The following is an 18,288-nucleotide window of genomic DNA, read 5'->3' as shown; positions in this document are numbered from 1 at the left end:
GAATGTCCCAAACATAATGTTTGGAAGAACGTATCCTGAACACCCACTCTAAAAACATTGTCCCTCGCTCAGAAATGTTGACAGAATATCCTAACAAAGTCAGGGGAGAAATACAATTATGGTTTTTTTTAAAAAAATAAAATATCCAGTATCAAAGAGGACCAAAAATGCACCTGGAAGAGGGCCAGTGTTTCCAGGTCCAGCCATTCCTTCACTGGAACCATTGCCCTGGTTTTGTTGGCATAAATTGTGGGTTTGGAACAAGTTAGGAAAACAACTCCTAAACTACAAGTCTTGTTGGGTTCTCATTTGTGGCTGCTATCACAACTAGTGTTAAATAGCGGGTTCTTTGGCGCAGGAATGAAGACGGGGTAACTGAGTACAGGGAAACTCATATTTTATTTCGTGCAGAATCTGTACTGGCAAATGGCTGCACCTAGCCGCAATATATAGTCTAGCCCCTAGGCGGCAGCCAATAGGTTTGAAACAACCATTGCCGCCTAGGGATAGCCAATTATAGCGCTGGAGACTTGTAGTCTGGGCTGCTAGAGAGCCGTTAGCTGCTCCAGCAACCCACGTGGTATTACTAATGAGCCCAGTACATAACAACTACTTCACTTCACTTTTTTGCTTTGCTTTGCTTTGCTTCCACTTCACTTTTTTACTTCACTTCACTACACAGTACTTTACTTCACATTTGGTACTTCACACTTCACACTTTATTATTCTTTTCCTTTACTTTAGACATGCCCTTACACTTTATACTTTATTTTCTGGCTAACTCTAATGGACTCTGGACAGTTTTTTTGTTATTCCCATTCTAGTCTTGGAGATCTGCCTTACCATGAAAGTCTGTCAAACCCAGTAACATTTTTGCATATATTTTTTAATGCTATGCTATTTAGCAACTGAAAAATAGAATGTAAAATCAAAAGGTGAGGATCCTCTTCCTTCACAATGTAGAACAGAGATAACAAAAAGACAACGGAAATCACAAAGTGCTTCCCCCATTTCTGCTCTCTCTCTTTTCTGGCTCAATCTAATATATGGTCCATCATATTGTGAGGATGGAATGAAATAGTTTTTAAAATACTAACTTAGGGGAAATCCCTAAACCTATCTTTAACCTTTTCTCATAATTACTTTACCAGCCACTGAAATAGGGGCAAAGAAGAGGAAGATGAATGCTCCAGAAATTAGCAACCTAGGAGTGGTATCTGGCCAATTGTTGGAAAATTCTGAGCCAGCCAAGGAGGAAGGTAGCAAGCGAGGAATTAGCCTTGAGTCCCTGCACAGCAGCAAGCGACCTAGAACTGAACCTTTCCCCCACCCCTTGCCAGTTCCATGGAACTGTATCTGTTTGTTCCCAGGGAAAGGCAAGCAGTCTGGGGAGATTCTTGTACTATAGGTAGAACAAAATAAAGTAGTCAACTTGAACCGTTCACGTGTGGACACCAGTTCAATTCAGTCCAGTGCAAGAGAACAGGTTATTAAATGCTCATTTAAGAATCGCAAGGGGAAAAACCACACATTTCCTACTTAGCCAGGCTGAGCACAGAGGAAAAGATGGCTCGCATTTGACAGAGTTCAGACATGCATAGGAAGCCAGAAACCTGCAAGATTATGTTCTCCATCTTGTCCAGACATAATGGGAGTTTACTGTATATCTTAACTCTTAATTCAGTTGAAGCAGCAGGAACTTACCACCTAATGAAGAATTTAGCTACTCTTGATTCCCTTTTTAATAGAAACTGATGCACATATCTGTGGCTTACAAACGAATGTTTATCTCAAACTGTTATGTTTTTATATATCTATTTCATTTGCCGAAAAATTTGGGAGAAAATTTCAGCCATAAGCCACAAATATGCATATCAATTTCTACATCAAACCAGTTCTAAGTCAAACTGTGGCTACTGAATTTAGCAATGCTGCTGTTGCTTCTTAAGAAATAAAGCCTTTAAAATTCCTTTAATTATCTAACAGTATACCCTATCAGCAATATTAAACAGGTGAGGGTTATTAAATAAGAGAAAAAAAATGCTTAAGTACTCATTCACTATCCACAGTGAAAAAGGATATGAAACTATTTCTCTTTATGTTCCCAGTTCTCCAAGTAAAGCCACAGGGACCAAATTTTCTAACCTTTTATTATCAAGAAATTCCATCCAACTCAAAATGAATTCTTTATATGGAAGATTCCCCCCCCCATCCTTTTTATGTTCCAAAACCACTGTATTTCTTCAGCATTTCAACTTCAGCTTAGTTAAACTGTATTATTTAGAGCAGGTTTCTGAATTTGAGATACCAAAGTGATGAGACAGCTCTGTCTTATTTGAAGTTTTTAATGGTCTCTAGCATCTTTTTGAGGGACGTGGTGGCTCAGTGGGTTAGGACGCTGAGCTTGTCAATCAGAAGGTCGGCAGTTTGGCGGGTCGAATCCCGAGTGCCGCGTAACAGAGTGAGTGCCTGTTACTCATCCCAGCTTCTGCCCACCTAGCAGTTTGAAAGCACGTAAAAATGCAAGTAGAAAAATAGGGACCGCTACGGTGGGAAGGTAACAGCGTTCTGTGCGCCTTTGGTATCTAGTCATGCCGGCCACATGACCACGGAGACGTCCTCGAACAAGCGCTGGCTCTTCGGCTTTGAAATGGAGATGAGCACTGGCCCCTAGAGTCGGAAACGACTAGCACGCATGTGCGGGGGTACCAAGCATCTTTTTGACTGAAAAATATTATTAAAGAGGCAGAAGCTTTTTGTGAGCTCAAGGCTTATTAATGAGATGTGTTATTCTGAAAAGATGCTACCCAATTCCTTCTAGGTTGCTTTTTTCTTTTCTTTCTTTTTTTACCTTGATGTTCAGTCACTAAGTCAGGTCTGACTCTTCATGACCCCAAGGACCACAGCACGCCAGGCCACCCCGAGCGCCACTGCTCATTGCGTTCATGGCACTATCTCACTATCTCCTCCTCTGCCATCCCCTTCTCCTTTTGCCTTCCATCTTTCCCAACATCAGGGCCTTTTCCAATGAGTCCTGTCTTCCCATTTGGCTTCAGTTTCAATATCTGGCTTTCCAAAGGATAGTTGGGGGTCTATTTCTTTTAGGATTGACCGACTGATCTCCTTGAAATCCAAGGGACTCTCAAGTGTCTTCTCTAAGCCCATAATTCGAAAGCGTCAATTCATCGGCACTCAGCCTTCCTTATTTATTTATTTATTTTGATTATTCTAGACAAAGACACCTTTTGCAATGTAGTGGGTCCGACGCAAGGAAGAGACGCCAGCCGGAGTACGTGTTCAGCTCTTTATTGGGGGGGGTAGCGTACTGGGGAATGAGGGTAACCTGGCCTCCTTAAATACCTAGCCAGGTAAGCGGACAGCCAATGGGGTTGGCCCTAGGTTTCCCGCCGAAACTGGGCTTCCTGCCAAAACCGTTCAGGCCAATGCCCCCTGGTGGCTGTTGCTATGCAGGTGCCTGCATACATAACACCTTTCCCCTGACTAGTCTACCATTTGAAATGTTAGTGGATCGTGGCATTCCAAAGTCTGAAAGGTTGCCTTACGGGTGGCTCTGGAACCCACTTCTTTTCGTCTTTGTTGAAATAATATGCCATCCTGATGATTAACTTCTTGAGATTTCTCATTGTAGAGGGGGAACACAACCCATTATTGTCAGAAGCAGTCGAGGCGTAACTTAAATAACACCCTGGTAGAAACTAAGACTTTCCTGTAAGGAGACTGAAGGAAGTGGGGAGAGTTAGCACTGAAGGGATATCTGCTGAGAACCGGTGGGAGGTTTTGACAAACAGTCGTGCAAAATATCCCTCCATGCCTGGGAAGAATGAGAGGAAAAAGCTACAGGTTTGAGTTGCTGCGATTGCAAGGCCATAAAGTTTTGTTTGGTTTAATTTTTGCAAGCTACAGCTTCTTCCCTCACCAAGTTACATCTGTAAGTCTTTCGCTGAGGTGGAAGATTCAAAACTGAGAACTAAGCCCAACAGCTTAGGTTAGCCCTGTAAAGTTTCTGTGATGTCCTGCCAAAAAGTGGTTGTGGGAACTGACAGCATTGATTAAGGGTGTTCCCACTCTACCACCATTTCTTGTTCTTATCCCCTTGAAAACAGTTTGAAGAAAATCCAGGATTGTCTTTTTCTTTACTGAATAAGGACCAGGATTCGCTGTCTATCCCATCATCACTGCTGTAGATCCTAAAGGAATAGATTTCCCCTTCCATTACAGATAATCCTCAACTTACAATAGCTCATTTAGTGACCGTTTGAAGTTACAAGGACATTGAAAAGAGTGATGTATGACCGTTTTTCACACTTAGGATCATTTCAGTATCCTCATGGTCTGCTGATCAAAATTCAGACACTTGGCAACTGACTCATATTTACGATGGTTACAGTGTCCTGAGGTCATGTAATCCTCTTTTGCCACCTTCTGACAAGCAAAGTCAATGGGGGAGCAAGATTCACTTAACAACCATGTTACTAATGTAACACCTGCAGTGATTCACTTAACAACTGTGGCAAGAAAGATCGTAATATGGGGCAAAACCCACTTAACTAATGTCTCACTTAGTAATTGAAATTTTGGGTTTATACATACCCAGTTCCTGCAACCATTCATCATAAATTTCAGCCTCTAGTCCCTGAATCATCTTTGTTGCTCTTCTCTCCATTCTTTCCAGAGTTTTGCTGAATATAGTATTGGGGTTAGGTCACTGCAGAGAATAACACACATTAGGCTCAAGAAAAAGTTGTACGGGGTGAAGAAGTTCAACCCTAGCCACAATTAACCTCCCCAAGTGGTGGTTATGTTCTCTCTAATGGTAGAGGTTTTCAGAAGCCAAGAAGATTGGTGGTTGAATTTAATGGCAAGATTTGGGCAAGGCAGATTCCTCTGTCTCCACTAAAGCTGTGCATTTCTTGGGGGTTATACAGAGGATTGCTCAGAATACAAGACTCTGCTCTCCAATGCTTTGCCCCTGTTCCTCGGGTTCTGCCACATGAGGTCGATCCATGCTTCGCCTAATGGTAGGGCTGGCCTTGTTCACATGCTGGTTTTGAACTTCAGCTGGCTTCCCAAAGTTTCATTTGGTCCAAAGAGAACCGGTCGATCTCAGCTTCCACTTGAAAGAAACACACATATTTGCTAACTTTATAGTTAGCAGGGGACAGATTGTCTGCGGAAGGATCAATAAATGAAGTATTGTGCTGCTTATCCACTGGAAGAAAAAAAAATAGCTTTAAGTGAAGCTAAGCTGGTGGAGAACACTATGTTTGCTAGAAAGAGTGGAGTAAAAAACTCTCTCCAGACTGTCTTCCTCTGAAAAGTGGTTTTGTGATTGACATGCTCACTCTTGCAACAATTCTCTGAAAGTACCTATGCCATGGCATGCTCTCAAATTGCAAACCAGCCATTCATGGGAAGATCTTCAAGCTGGGGTAGAAATATTTAGTAAATAACATGAATTAATCACATAGCCATGACATTCTACAGATGAAGTTTATGTTCTTGGGTCTGCCAGGGAACCAGGTCCAACTTCTTGGGATAAAACCTACACCCTTCAAATATCCAGGTTCAGTTCCTAGCCTTTGGAAAAGATTCCTGTCAGAAACTTCGCAGTCATAATGTTGGTCAACATGGAGTAGCTTTCTCTAGTTTTATATCTTCCAGTTGTAGTGGGCTTGCTAGAGGATTTGAGGAATAAATTGCTTGGGAATGTTGGGAATTGAAATCCTAACACACCTGGATGTCACCTGTTTTTCTTTCTATAACACTATTTAGTACAAGGCTGTGTTGATGTTCTAAGTTACATCCTTGGGAGCTTCCCAAATACCTCACTCCAAACCTGAGGGAACAGGAATGCTGACCTAGAAGGGATGTTGGCTTCATCCTTCCTCAAAACTCTTCTTTTGCCTTTGAAATCGGACTTATTGTTATCTACTAAGGAGCTATCACCATCTTTTCCCCCCACTCAGATGGAAGAGGGGTTGCTGAAAGTGGAAACCTACCTTCCTTCCTTCCTTCCTTCCTTCCTTCCTTCCTTCCTTCCTTCCTTCCTTCCTTCCTTCCTTCCTTCCTTCCTTCCTTCCCATTTGGTCAGGATCAGGATCCAAATGACAACATCCATCTGGGCTCTTATGGCATGCCTTTTAGACCACGGTTTGAGACATGGAGCCGGCCAAAGGAGACATACTGAATTGTTGTGGTTAGTAAATAGACCTGCTGTCGGCAGACTGCACCGTGCATTGCCATGAATAGCTGAGTTTGTAATGCCATCTCCATCCCTCAGGACCTGAGCCAGGGGCTACGATCCCACTGTGGAAAGCTCAGACAGGGGAATACAGGAGACACAGATATGAACGGCTCCCTGCCGCTCTTCCAGAATGGTTTAATGGAGGATTCCTTTTTTAACCTTAACCTTCTACAAATCAGACAGGCTACAGTTTTATTACACTCAACATAACTCACTTCCAAGTAATTGTGTTTAAGAGTCAGATTTTTAAATTTTCCAGCATTATGACACGTTTCATATTTTGTGTGCCGAGCCAGTGGCTGGCCATCTTTATAAATGGGCTAATGAGGAAGAAATCTGAACCCTTGTTGGGGACAGTCCTAATTTTTTTGGGATCTCTCCCTGGTAAATTGCTGTCTCTATTTGGGTTTTGGGTGATTTCTGAGAAGGGGTGTGGTTGCATTCTAAAATGTTGTTGGTATTTGTGGATGAGTTTTTCCCTCTCTCTTTCAAGATAATTAATGACAGCCTGGTATGTTGATCTAGTTTGCTATCTTCTGTTGTTGTCCTCTGTTGCTTTCAAACAACGGTAAAAACTGCCAAACCAAGACAAAATGATGTGAATGTCACAAGCCACTGTGCTTATGTTCTGCTGGGCTTCATTTTGACCTGAAACCCTCCAGAAGTTACTATTTAATGGCAATTGTTATTGAAATAATTATTAAATACCTAAATTCTGTATTTATGCAATAGACTTAACCTAATTGAACCTGCACGATTCAACAAGCCATAAATTAACCAAATAGGATGGATTCACATAGGACACAAAGAAGCTATCCAAGACCAAAACTAACTAAGTACAGCACATTATGCAAACATAGCCTCTAGTTTGTAACTGAGTAGGTTAAGAATGGTGAGTGTATATAAGCCTAGTTTTTGTTCAAGCCACTTTTTGATGTAGACTCCCTCACTTACAATCAAATGTGGTCCTCTAAAGACATTGTGCATCTACAGTATCTCAGCATTTCTCAACCTTGCTAACTTGAAGAGGTGTTACATTCTGGGAGTTGAAGTCTGCGCCTCTTCAAGTTTGCCAACGTTGAGAAACACTGACATATCTAACCCTGAAATGTTAGAAGAGTCCACTTTATATTGTAAACAGACAACGTGTCTTCAGGCCATCAAAATGGAGGAGATGAGTGATTTATCGCACACAAAACCCCTGTTTTCCAATATCACAGGAGATGTGGTATTCTGTTAACTGAACGGTGTGGTTGTTAAGGGAATCCTTATTGGAAGCCAGCTGGGAAAATTTGCAAATGGTGATCATATGACCCTGGGAGTTTCATCCACCCAACTACATTCCATCCATCCATCCATCCATCCATCCATCCATCCATCCATCCATTGAATACATTCCAGACGCCAAGCACCCCAAGCGTGACCATGTGGCTATAGGGATGCTACGATGGTCATTAGTGCAACGGCCAGTTGTAGTACACATTTTTCAGCGCTGTCATAACTTTGAATGGTCACAAACATCTAGAGCAGGGGTAGGCAACCTTGGCTCTTTTATGACTCGTGGACTTCAACTCCCAGAATTCCTGAGCGCTCTCTCTCTCTCTCTCTCTCTCTCTCTCTCTCTCTCTCTCTCTCTCTCTCTCTCTCTCTCTCTCTCTCTCTCTCTCTCTCTCTCTCTCTCTCTCTCCCCCCTCTCTCTCTCTCTCTCTCATGGTCTATTAATCTTTTGGAGTGATACCAGGCCATTTTTGCTGCTTGACACACCAACCTTTTTTTCCCTGCAAAAGACAGGATCTTTCTCTCTCTTCGAACCTATTTCTCCTGGCGTCGCAATGACAAGGAATGGTTAGATGTTAAAGCCCGCCACCCTGTGGCTTCTTGTTTGAGGAAATTTCGGAAATCCTTATTTAACCTTGAAAGTGATTTGGAAAACTAAGATTGAAGTGATTGCAGTTATTCTTGCAGACTAAAAAAAAATGGTCAAATGCTTTTTCTCATATATAGGCCTCTCTCCAGGCCAAACACTTTTATCCTTTAAGTTTTTTGCCCCCTTATTATATTTTCTGGCTTGTCTATATGCTTATATTTTGGAGAAGAAAAAAGAGCTATTCTTTTTTTTTGGGACTTCTTAAAAAGTTTAAACTGCCTGATTTGGATTGTTTTTAAATCTTTTACAATTATAAGGATTTTTTTTTAAAAGAAAGCATTGTTATTTTGAATTTCTTTTCAGACCTTCCTCTAAAAAGGTCCTCACCCACTGCACTGGGTGTTCCTCAACTGTAATTTTTCTCTTTGGTTATTTTATCTTTGGACACTGGGATTTCCTGTCCCATTTCCCCACAGTTGTCTTCACTTAGCTGTTCTTCTCTATCAATATGCGGCCTTTCCTGATCTTCCAGATGTGCCTTCCAGATGAATTGGATTTCAACTTCTGTCAGAGCTAGACCAGTGTTTTTCAAACTTGGCAACTTTAAGATGCTGGCTGGGGAATTCTGGGAGTTGAAGTTGAAGTCCATAGAGTTGCCAAGCTTGAAAAACACCGCCCCAGGCTATAAAGTTATGGATTTTATAGCATCTGGACAACAGCAGTTTTGGGAAAACTCTTTGCTTGACCTTGGCTTTCTCTGGTTTCATCATCATCATCATCCTTAGATTGGCTCTCCAGAATAATTCCTAAATTCTTATACTGTAATAATTTACCGTTGGCTTCTCTTGTTTTTGGATTCAACCTCACAACCACTATCAATAATCATTGCTTAGGTAATGTCCAAGTTACAATGGCCTCAAAAAAATGACTTAATGACCCATCCTTGAAGTTACGACTGTCATACCACCCCAGTGGTCATGTGATCATAATCCAGGCACTTGGAAACTGGCTCACATTTATGAAAGTTGCAGCATTTTGCAGCCAAATGACACTGATTTTCCACCTTCCCAAGTGGCTTCCAACAAGCATTTGTGGAAGCTCGATTCCTTCAACAATGGTACAATTCACTTAACAACCACTGTGGTTCATTTAAGGACTGCAGTAAAAATGTTTGTAAAATTGAGTAAAAAGTTATGTTATTCTTTAGAAAGGTGCGACCTGCAACAGTATTTTTTAAAGCATTGCAGCATCTTTTTTTGAGATACTACATGGAAGCTTTTATGATGGATGACCATTAGTATTGAGTTTTCTTTTGGAGTTTATTTTTTAATCCAGCTGCTGACTGGAACTGAGCAGCTCTCTATAATTTATCTTCTCTAACCACAAATGTTTCCATATTACCATTTAAAGATAAAAAGAGGGTTTTTTCACATTAGTTTTTCTTTTTTTAAAAAAATAAAGTTTGATTTTGTTTATCTCTTATGAGATTGGATTTTCTCCCAAAAGGGGAAGGAGAGACTAATCTAGTCATTGTGCTTATATGCTATATTGCCAGGAAATGGAACAATCTAAATTGTATGGCGAAAGGGGGATACTTAAAGAACCTCTGGGTTTATGAACTTCAGGTTTCCAGATTATGGCCTCAACTATTTTTATTTTATTTTATTTTAATCCCATTTATATCCCGCCCTTCTCCAAAGATTCAGGGTGGCTTACAATCTAAGCACAAATCAAATGTGCTTAGCAATAGCCTTCATTCTATGCATATGCCTGCTTATTAGGGCTTTCGCCCCCCCCCCCCTCCAAGCGGCATTATTACAAAGTCAACTTATTGCCCCCAACAATCTGGGTCCTCATTTTACCTACCTCGGAAGGATGGAAGGCTGAGTCAACCTTGAGCCTGGTGGGATGCGAACCTGCAATAATTGCAGGTAGCTGGTGTTACTTAAGGAGGCATTAGCCCATTTCTCCACCAAGGCTCTATCACTATAGTATTAGAGATGACTCAAGGTGCAGGGCAAATGAACAGCTCTGTGCATATATTATCTCGCAACCAGATAGAGCCGATGATATTTTTTTTAACTGAGCGTAAGAATGTGCTGAAAATTACAATCAGTATATAGATGCTCTCTAGCCTGTCCTGATCTCTCTTTTAAAACTATTTCTCATGCTGTAAGTTCATGTCCTTAACTCATAGCAGTCACTCTACATCCCAGTTTTCTACCAGGCACATTTTTATTATTACTTGTATGTCATACTCAGATATACCTCATGTTCTAAGCCATATTCTTTCTCTAAACTGGGATTTCCTTGTACCTGCTTTTAGAAAATACTCCCAATTAAAAAAAAAAAGTACACACATCTCCACCCTTACTTTGAGGTGTGTTCCTGTTACTCATACCATGCTCATACTCGTACAAAAAGCAAATGTTATTCTTAACACATGAAATATAACCTATTGGCCTTTCTCCCCTTATCCTTTTTTTAAAGCGTATGTAAGCCAGAGTCAGAATGATTTAGGGTAGCCTGCTATGAAATCTACTTTCTTCCAATCTAATGCATTTTCTACCTGCTAGATCTGCCATTTCCTTAAAAATCAACTTTCTGCGTAATCTATAATTCTACATAAAAAGTAGTGGGTAATCCTTTCCAATATGAATCTTACTAGATATATTGAAACCAGAAATTTTTGCTTTATTGTCCTATACAGATAGTCCTCGGCTTAAAGAGTTCATTTAGTGACTGATGTTACAATGGCATTGAAAAAGTAACTTAGGACGTTTTCCACACTTGCAATTGTTGAAGTATCCCCATGATCCCATGATCAAAATTCAGATGCTTAGCAACTGGCTCATATTTATGACAGATGCAGCATCCCAGGGTCATGGGATACCCTTTTGCGGCTTTCTGGCAAGCAAAGTCCAAGGGGGGAGCTGGAGTCACTTTACAACCATGTTACTAACTTATTGTATTTATGATGGGGGATTCTGGGAGTTGAAGTCCACACATCCAAAAGTTGTCAAGGTTGAGAAACCGTGGTTTAAAAAGAGCTTTGCCTGTCTGTGGGTCTCCTTTTGAGTTGATACATTGCAACCTGGTCCAATTTCCCCACTAGAAAGTTAAATCAAAATCTGAACCGGACTGTGTCAAATTAGAGGGAGTAATGTACGTGACCGATCCCTTGGAACAAAAATTGGGTTGTCAGGAAGAAGGCTTCTCATATGTCTCTCAGGCAAAGCCGGTATTCCATATACAGGTAATCCTCAACTTACAACACTTCATTTAGTGACCGTTCAAATGTTCAAATGTTGCAACATCCCCATGGTCACATGATCAAAATTCAGACTCTTGGCAACTGATTCATATTTATGACGGTTGCAGTGTCCCGGGGCCATGTAATCCCCTTTTGTGACCTTCTGACAAGCAAAGTCAACGGGGAAGCCAGATTCCCTTAACAACCATGTTACTTAACAACTGCAGTGATTCACTTAACAACTGTAGCAAAAAAGGGTCATAAAATGGGGCAAAACTCACTTAACAAATATCTCACTTAGCAACCGGAATTTGTGGTCATAAATCGAGGACCACCTGTATAGCCAACATCTCCCGGACATAGGATTGCCATGGTCTCAACATAATTTGGAGGTACCAGGATGGGAGAGGATTGAAACTCAAACCATTTGTCCATTGTTGCCTATATTGATCTACAGTGGATCTGTAAGGTTGTATCAAACCACAACTGTAAAATGCAAGACAGAAAAACAGAATCAGATAAAAAGGATGAACTTTAAGCCAGATATTTGGTCACCAAAATGGGGCCAGGATCCTCTTGACTGCAATGGTAGAAGATTCAGAAGACTGGTGAACTTTGTTCCTTGTAAATCTGAATGGTCATTCATCATATGATGGAGCAATTCAGCTTGCTTTCTGCCACCCAGCTATGTAAATTGCCAATCACCATGTTCCCCCACATTTAAGAAACTCATAAAAATGAATTGGTCTGGGAGAGAAGATGGGGAGCCAGTTTATGACCGGTTACTAATTGGAAACAGCTGTTTACCAGCAATAAAACACTGTTTGCAAACAAATTTAAACCTTGTTAGCAAAGGATTATGAATCCTTTTGTTTGGACGTTGCTCTGTATTAGGAAGAATGGTAGTATTAATATGTAAACCGTGAGTCAGAGGGACCCACATTCAAGTCCTCGTGTAATCATTATTGGGTTTAACTGGAAATTAAGTGGTGGCAACAGGACTCGACCGAAGAAGCTGTTTGAATAAGCAGCAAAACATTTCAAATGAAAAAAAAGAAAGAATCTCATTTGCCATGATTCAACTTCCAGACAACTCTACATGGATGACTGAGACTCTTCACTGACATTGGGTGAAGTTAGGCTATCTCTCTCTCTCTCTCTCTCTCTCTCTCTCTCTCTCTCTCTCTCTCTCTCTCTCTCCCCAACCCACCTTGTAGTGTTGTTATTATTGGTGAGTGGGTGGACTAGACCTCTGGGTACGCTGTCTTGAAGCAGTGTTTTTCAGTCTTGGCTATTTAAAACGTGTGGACTTCAACACTCAGAGTTCGTTTGCATAATTCGCAAACATGCAGTATGCATGATCTCCCATTCTGCCCTACTCATAAGAAGACTGTGAAATTAAAAGGATAAATCAGGGACCACCTTGAATTTCTGGAGGAAAAACAATCTGCACGTGATGAAATGAACATGGGCATGTACAAGTAATTCTCAACTTTTGACAATCCGTTCAATGATGGACTTTATAATGGCCCTGAAGAAGGTGATCACTTTCTCTTCAAACCTAGCAAAGAACAAAGTACTAACATCAAATCTACAGGCTAGCAGGTGGCTGGAAGTATAATATCTTGAAGAAGATCCAGTTCAGTCCATCTTTCAATGCAATGTTTCTCGACCTTGGTAACTTGAAGATGCTGGATGGAGAATTCTGGGAGTTGAAGTCCACACATCTTCAAGTTGCCGAGTTTGGGAAATACTGATTTAATGAATAACACCAATATAATTCAGCTCTGATGTCTGTGTACTTCTTACATGCTTTATAACGTGACCCATTACATCCTCCCATTTTGTGGGTCATTGGTTAATTGTTAACTGTCCCAGGCTTCGTTGGTTGTTGGTTGGTTTTAGTTGTTAGAACCAAAGGGTCCCAGTCCTGGTTGAGGTTGGAAGTGCATATGCATTTCCTTGTATCACAAAATGTTATAGCTGAGCGAGGTTAAGTAGCCAATCAAATGACATCTTGGGAAAAGAAGAACCCCCTTAGGGAAGGGAGGGAAGTGGTGAGGAAAAAGCAGAGATAATAAAAGGGGTGGGGGCTACAGCAAGAAAGAATCTTTATGGGGAAAAAAAAGAGCTTTCATAACAGGAACCGTCCCAGAAAATACCTGTGGTTTGGCATGCATTGTTGGTCTGGCCAAAATATGTACCTGGCAGCCTTGCTCTCTGATTAATGCTACCCTCTGGTATTTCAATGGATCTTGAAATTATGGGAGGGTGAGGGGTGTCCACAGAAGAGCAGAAGGCCTTGTCAAGTCTTCAAAAGCAAGAAACCCTGAAAGAGAGGGAGGAAGGAAAAACGGAATGGTGGTGATGTTTGTAAAAGCTTGCAAAATTTGGTGGAGCGATGGGCTAATGCCTCCTTAAGTAACACCAGCTGCCTGCAATTAGTGCAGGTTCGAGTCCCACCAGGCTCAAGGTTGACTCAGCCTTCCATCCTTCCGAGGTAGGTAAAATGAGGACCCAGATTGTTGGGGGCAATAAGCTGACTTTGTAAAAATGCCGCTTGGGGGCCCCCCGAAAGCCCTAATAAGCAGGCATATACATAGAATGAAGGCTACTGCTAAGCACATTGATTTGTGCTTCTTAGATTGTAAGCCGCCCTGAGTCTTCAGAGAAGGGCGGGATATAAATGGGATTAAAAAAATGATCTTTGGAAGCCAAAGTGCTTGGAAATGGCCTTTGACAATGTCCCATCAAGGCAGACTGTCTGATCTCATTTCTTTGGGCTAACAGGTAGCTCGTTCGCATGAACTTTTTGACACTGCCTTAATGCCAGCGTGCCAAGCTTCCCATTCTGGAGAAAAGCCTACAGGTTTATTAAGGGGCACACCCTCCCCTGGTCTTTTGAAACTGCATTGATCAACTCCACATTTTTCCTGCCCCAGTTTTCTTCTGACATTCTCTGAAACATTGGTCTCTATGTTGGCTTTCCAAAGCATTACAAAAACAACACTTTTTGCCAAAGCAGAGTTGAGTAGATCAAAGCCGTGTACAATGAGTTCAGCTCTTCTATATGCTAAATGATTTTTTTTAATATGCATTGAGTCACTTACCCCTTTTTTAAAACAAAAACAAAAACAAATGACTGCAGTTCATAAGACATGAAAGAGAAAAATCAGTGTTCATTAAAAGCAGACCCAAACAATACTCAAGAAAGTTATAATCGGAAGCATATTTACTAGGGAGCAATCCTAGTTTAAACACAGGGTAGTAAACAATGCTTTTATTGTTAAGATGACAAAATAGCAGTCGGCCTTTATTTCATGTGATTATTTTACCTTGGTGGCTAAATTATCTGGCCGTCCTTCAAAGTAATGCAACTCCAATCATGGGGTTGAGGAGTGGCACAATTCCCAGGGATCGTTCTCCATGTATAGCTCACTATATGCAATTATATCTTGGAAATACTCAGCTGGGCTCCATAATCTTGCCTTCTTCTTGTCCCCAGCCTATGAGGAAGACCATCTAAAGCAGTGCTTTTCAATCTCAGCAACTGTAAGAGGTGTGGACTTCAACTCCCAGAATTCCACAGCCAGCATGCTAGAGGTCTACACACCTTACAATTGCTAGGTTGAGAAACACTCCTGACATGGAGGACACGGTTAAAAAAAATAAATCTAGATGATAGGTGTTGCAGAGCAATGGAAAACTTCATTTGTTTTTTATGGGTGTCATGGGAAACACCATCAGGGCCACCTTCTTGACTTTGCTGACAATGATGAACATGTATTCAAGAATGACCCTGGTAGACAGTTGGAGAACTGTTGGATAAGAGGCAGCTGAGCCCAGAAAAAAGAGTCCTTCAATACAGTCCTCCCTAGTTTCTTGAGAGTAAAGGGAAGAAATGTATTTCAGACTTGCAAAAAATGATGTCAGTCTGGTAAGGTGGTCTAGACAAGAGCACAACTTGATATACAAGCTCTGCTTTATTGTAAGTTTACATTAACAAAACCTTACAAGTTTCTGCTGACATTAGACTGTGGTGGAATGAGGTCTGGATTCCCAGGAAGAAGGGGCTGCATTCCAGAGAGCAAAGAGGAAAGATTGGTCAGGAGGAACAAAGTTAAAAACATTCCTCCCTAGCAACTCCCAGAGTATATCTATAGGGATGCAAATAGTTGCTTTAGTTTGGCAAGATTTCGGTCTATAGATGAGGAACAGTAAAGGAAACTACTCAGAGGTAATTCCATGTGTCTTTTTTGGTTCGTGGGGTGCCTGACACTGACATGCCGACATAATGGAAATAAATTGGTGCTTAATTTCCTGACATAGATGGGAGAGGGCAAAAGATGCAGGGGGATCCACCAACTGGGAGGCTGTGTTAACTATATTCTGAGTTTCCTGTTGATTCTCAGTCATCCAAGTCGAAAGATCTGAAAGTTGAGTCATGGCAACGAGTCTTCTTTTTTTGGTTTGAAATGTTTCACAGCTTATCCAAGTAGCTCCTTCAGTCTGAGCACTATAGAGGAACAAGTTCAAATCCAAAAGGGGTTTCCTAATCCAGCTTTATTTTCAGCAGGTTAGCGTGTGGGAGACAGGCAGTTTAAGACTGCAGTGAGGAAGAACAAAAAATGGTTACATGCAACAGGCTTTCCCTAGTCTGGACACCTGCCAGCGCTGTGGATTTTAACTGCTAAAATTCTCAGTAGGGTTGATGTTAGTTGGGGGATTCTGAAGTTCACACATCTGTATGGTAACTGCAGTCAGGGAAGGCTGGAAAAGAATCTCTATTTAAGAGCCACAAGGTACATGAAAACATCCGTACCTTTCCTGCTTTTTTGTAAAGCATCTTACATAAGAGGCCTGGTGGAAGGTGGAAGGTTTGGGGTGGGGGTGGGGTACATTTAGACTGGTTTTAACAATCTAAAAGATAAGATGTCCTCCGATTCCTAAAGCTTTCCTGCAAGGTTGCTTAGGCACAATTCAGTCTCACCATAAATAACCAACTATGATACTACCCAACATGATCTGTTAAATTACAGCAGTTTTCTAGCTGCCAGGAAAATTTTCCCTAAAAGCTTTGACCTAAATTGAATCTATGCAGACTAAACCAGAAATAATACAGGGAAATATTTGGTGTTGTTTTTTTTTCTCTCTCTCATCTTCTCATCTGGTTTTCCCTCTTCCAATACCATTGACTGATTTTGCAGCCATCGTTCCTATTTTTAATTTAAAGCTGGGCATAACATTTTGCAAAATTGTAATTTGTAGATTTTTAAGCTAAGGATTCCAGTGAGGTTGATATTTAAAATTGCCAACTTAATAATATAATATTCCTGCTTGAAATGTAGAGTTTTGAATTTGTGGGTGAAAGAAGACAAGTAGTCTTCCACTTACAATCATTCATTCAGTGACCGTCGGCAGTTATAACAGCCACTAAAAAAAAAGGGATTTATAACCAGTCTTCACACTTATAAGCATCACAGCATCCCCACGGTCACATGATTAAAATTTGGGTGCTTGGCAACCGCCATGTATTTATAGCGGTTGTAGCATCCTGGAGTCATGTGATCACCATTTGCTACCTTCCCAGCCAGATTAGAATAGAATATAGCTGGAAGGGACCTTGGAGGTCTTCTAGTCCAGCCCCCCGCTCAAGCAGGAGAACCTATACCATCTCAGGCAAGTGACTGTCCAGTCTCTTTTTAAAAATCTCCAGCGATGGAGCGCCCATAATTTCTGGAAGCAACTTCTGTTCCACTGATTAACTGTCCTCACTGTCAGGAAGTTTCTCCTTAATTCCAGGTTGCTTCTCTCTTTGATCAGTTTCCAACCATTGTTTCTTGTCCTGCCCTCTGGTGCTTTGGAGAATAACATGATCCCCTCTTCTTTGTGGCAGCCCTCAGATACTGGAACATGGCTATCATGTCTCCCCTATTTCTTCTTTTCTTTAGACTAGCCAAACCCAAGTCCTGCAGCCGGTCTTCATATGTTTTAGTCTTCAGGCCTTTAATTGTCTTAGTTGCTCTTCTCTGAACTTTTTCCAGATTCCAGCAAGCAATGCCAATGGAGGAAATGGATTTGCTTTACAGCTACATGATTCATTAAGAACTGCAGCGATTAAGAAACATGTAAAAAAAAAGGGTGTAAAATCAGACTTAACAATTGAGTTGCTTAGCAATGGAAATTCTGGTCCCAACTGTGCTCTTAAGTCAAGGATTACCTGTCTATGGGGATTCTCCATCATCCAGGTCAGAGTTGTCTCAAAGATGCTTTTTCAAGAGGCAGCTGGACTTTCTTGTTTCTCTTTGAAGATGTTTCGCTTCTGAAGACGCTTGGATGAGAAGTGAAACGTCTTCAAAGAGAAACAAGAAAGTCCAGTTGCCTCTTGAAAAAGCACTTTTGGGTCAAGGAGTACCTATTTAAGAATGTCCTTGCTGGATCAGGCCAAGGCCTACGTTGGCCAATCAGATGATGCCTTTGGGCCTCTCATAAGATGATGGTGGAGACATGTTCTCTTCCCTGCAACTGGCAAGCATTTGGTGGCCTGCTGCTCAAAGCCCAGATGTAATGCTAAATTTTCAAGATTGCCCATCATGAATTTATTCAATTCCTGGTTACGCTCCTGTGGATATTCATGATGTCAATGCACTTACAATACACTCTTGCTGTTTGTTTGGTTTTACTTAATGTGTTTCATAACCTCAGACATGGCTGGTAAATTATAGGCTTTGGAAGGAGCAGACAACGCTTTTGTGTCCAGTGGCCACCCATAAACTCTTTTGTGGTACCAAGGGCAAAGTGGGCGAGACCACAAATGGAGTAGGAGTTGTATATTCCATGTTTTTCTTGGACCAGCGAGTAGTTTGTGTTTTGGGAAAACATCTTATACCTATGCTAGGGTTT

Source organism: Vipera ursinii, assembly GCF_947247035.1.
Source record: "Vipera ursinii genome assembly, chromosome: 9".
Classification (NCBI taxonomy): Eukaryota; Metazoa; Chordata; class Lepidosauria; order Squamata; family Viperidae; genus Vipera; species Vipera ursinii.
Note: the sequence above shows the minus strand (reverse complement) of the source record.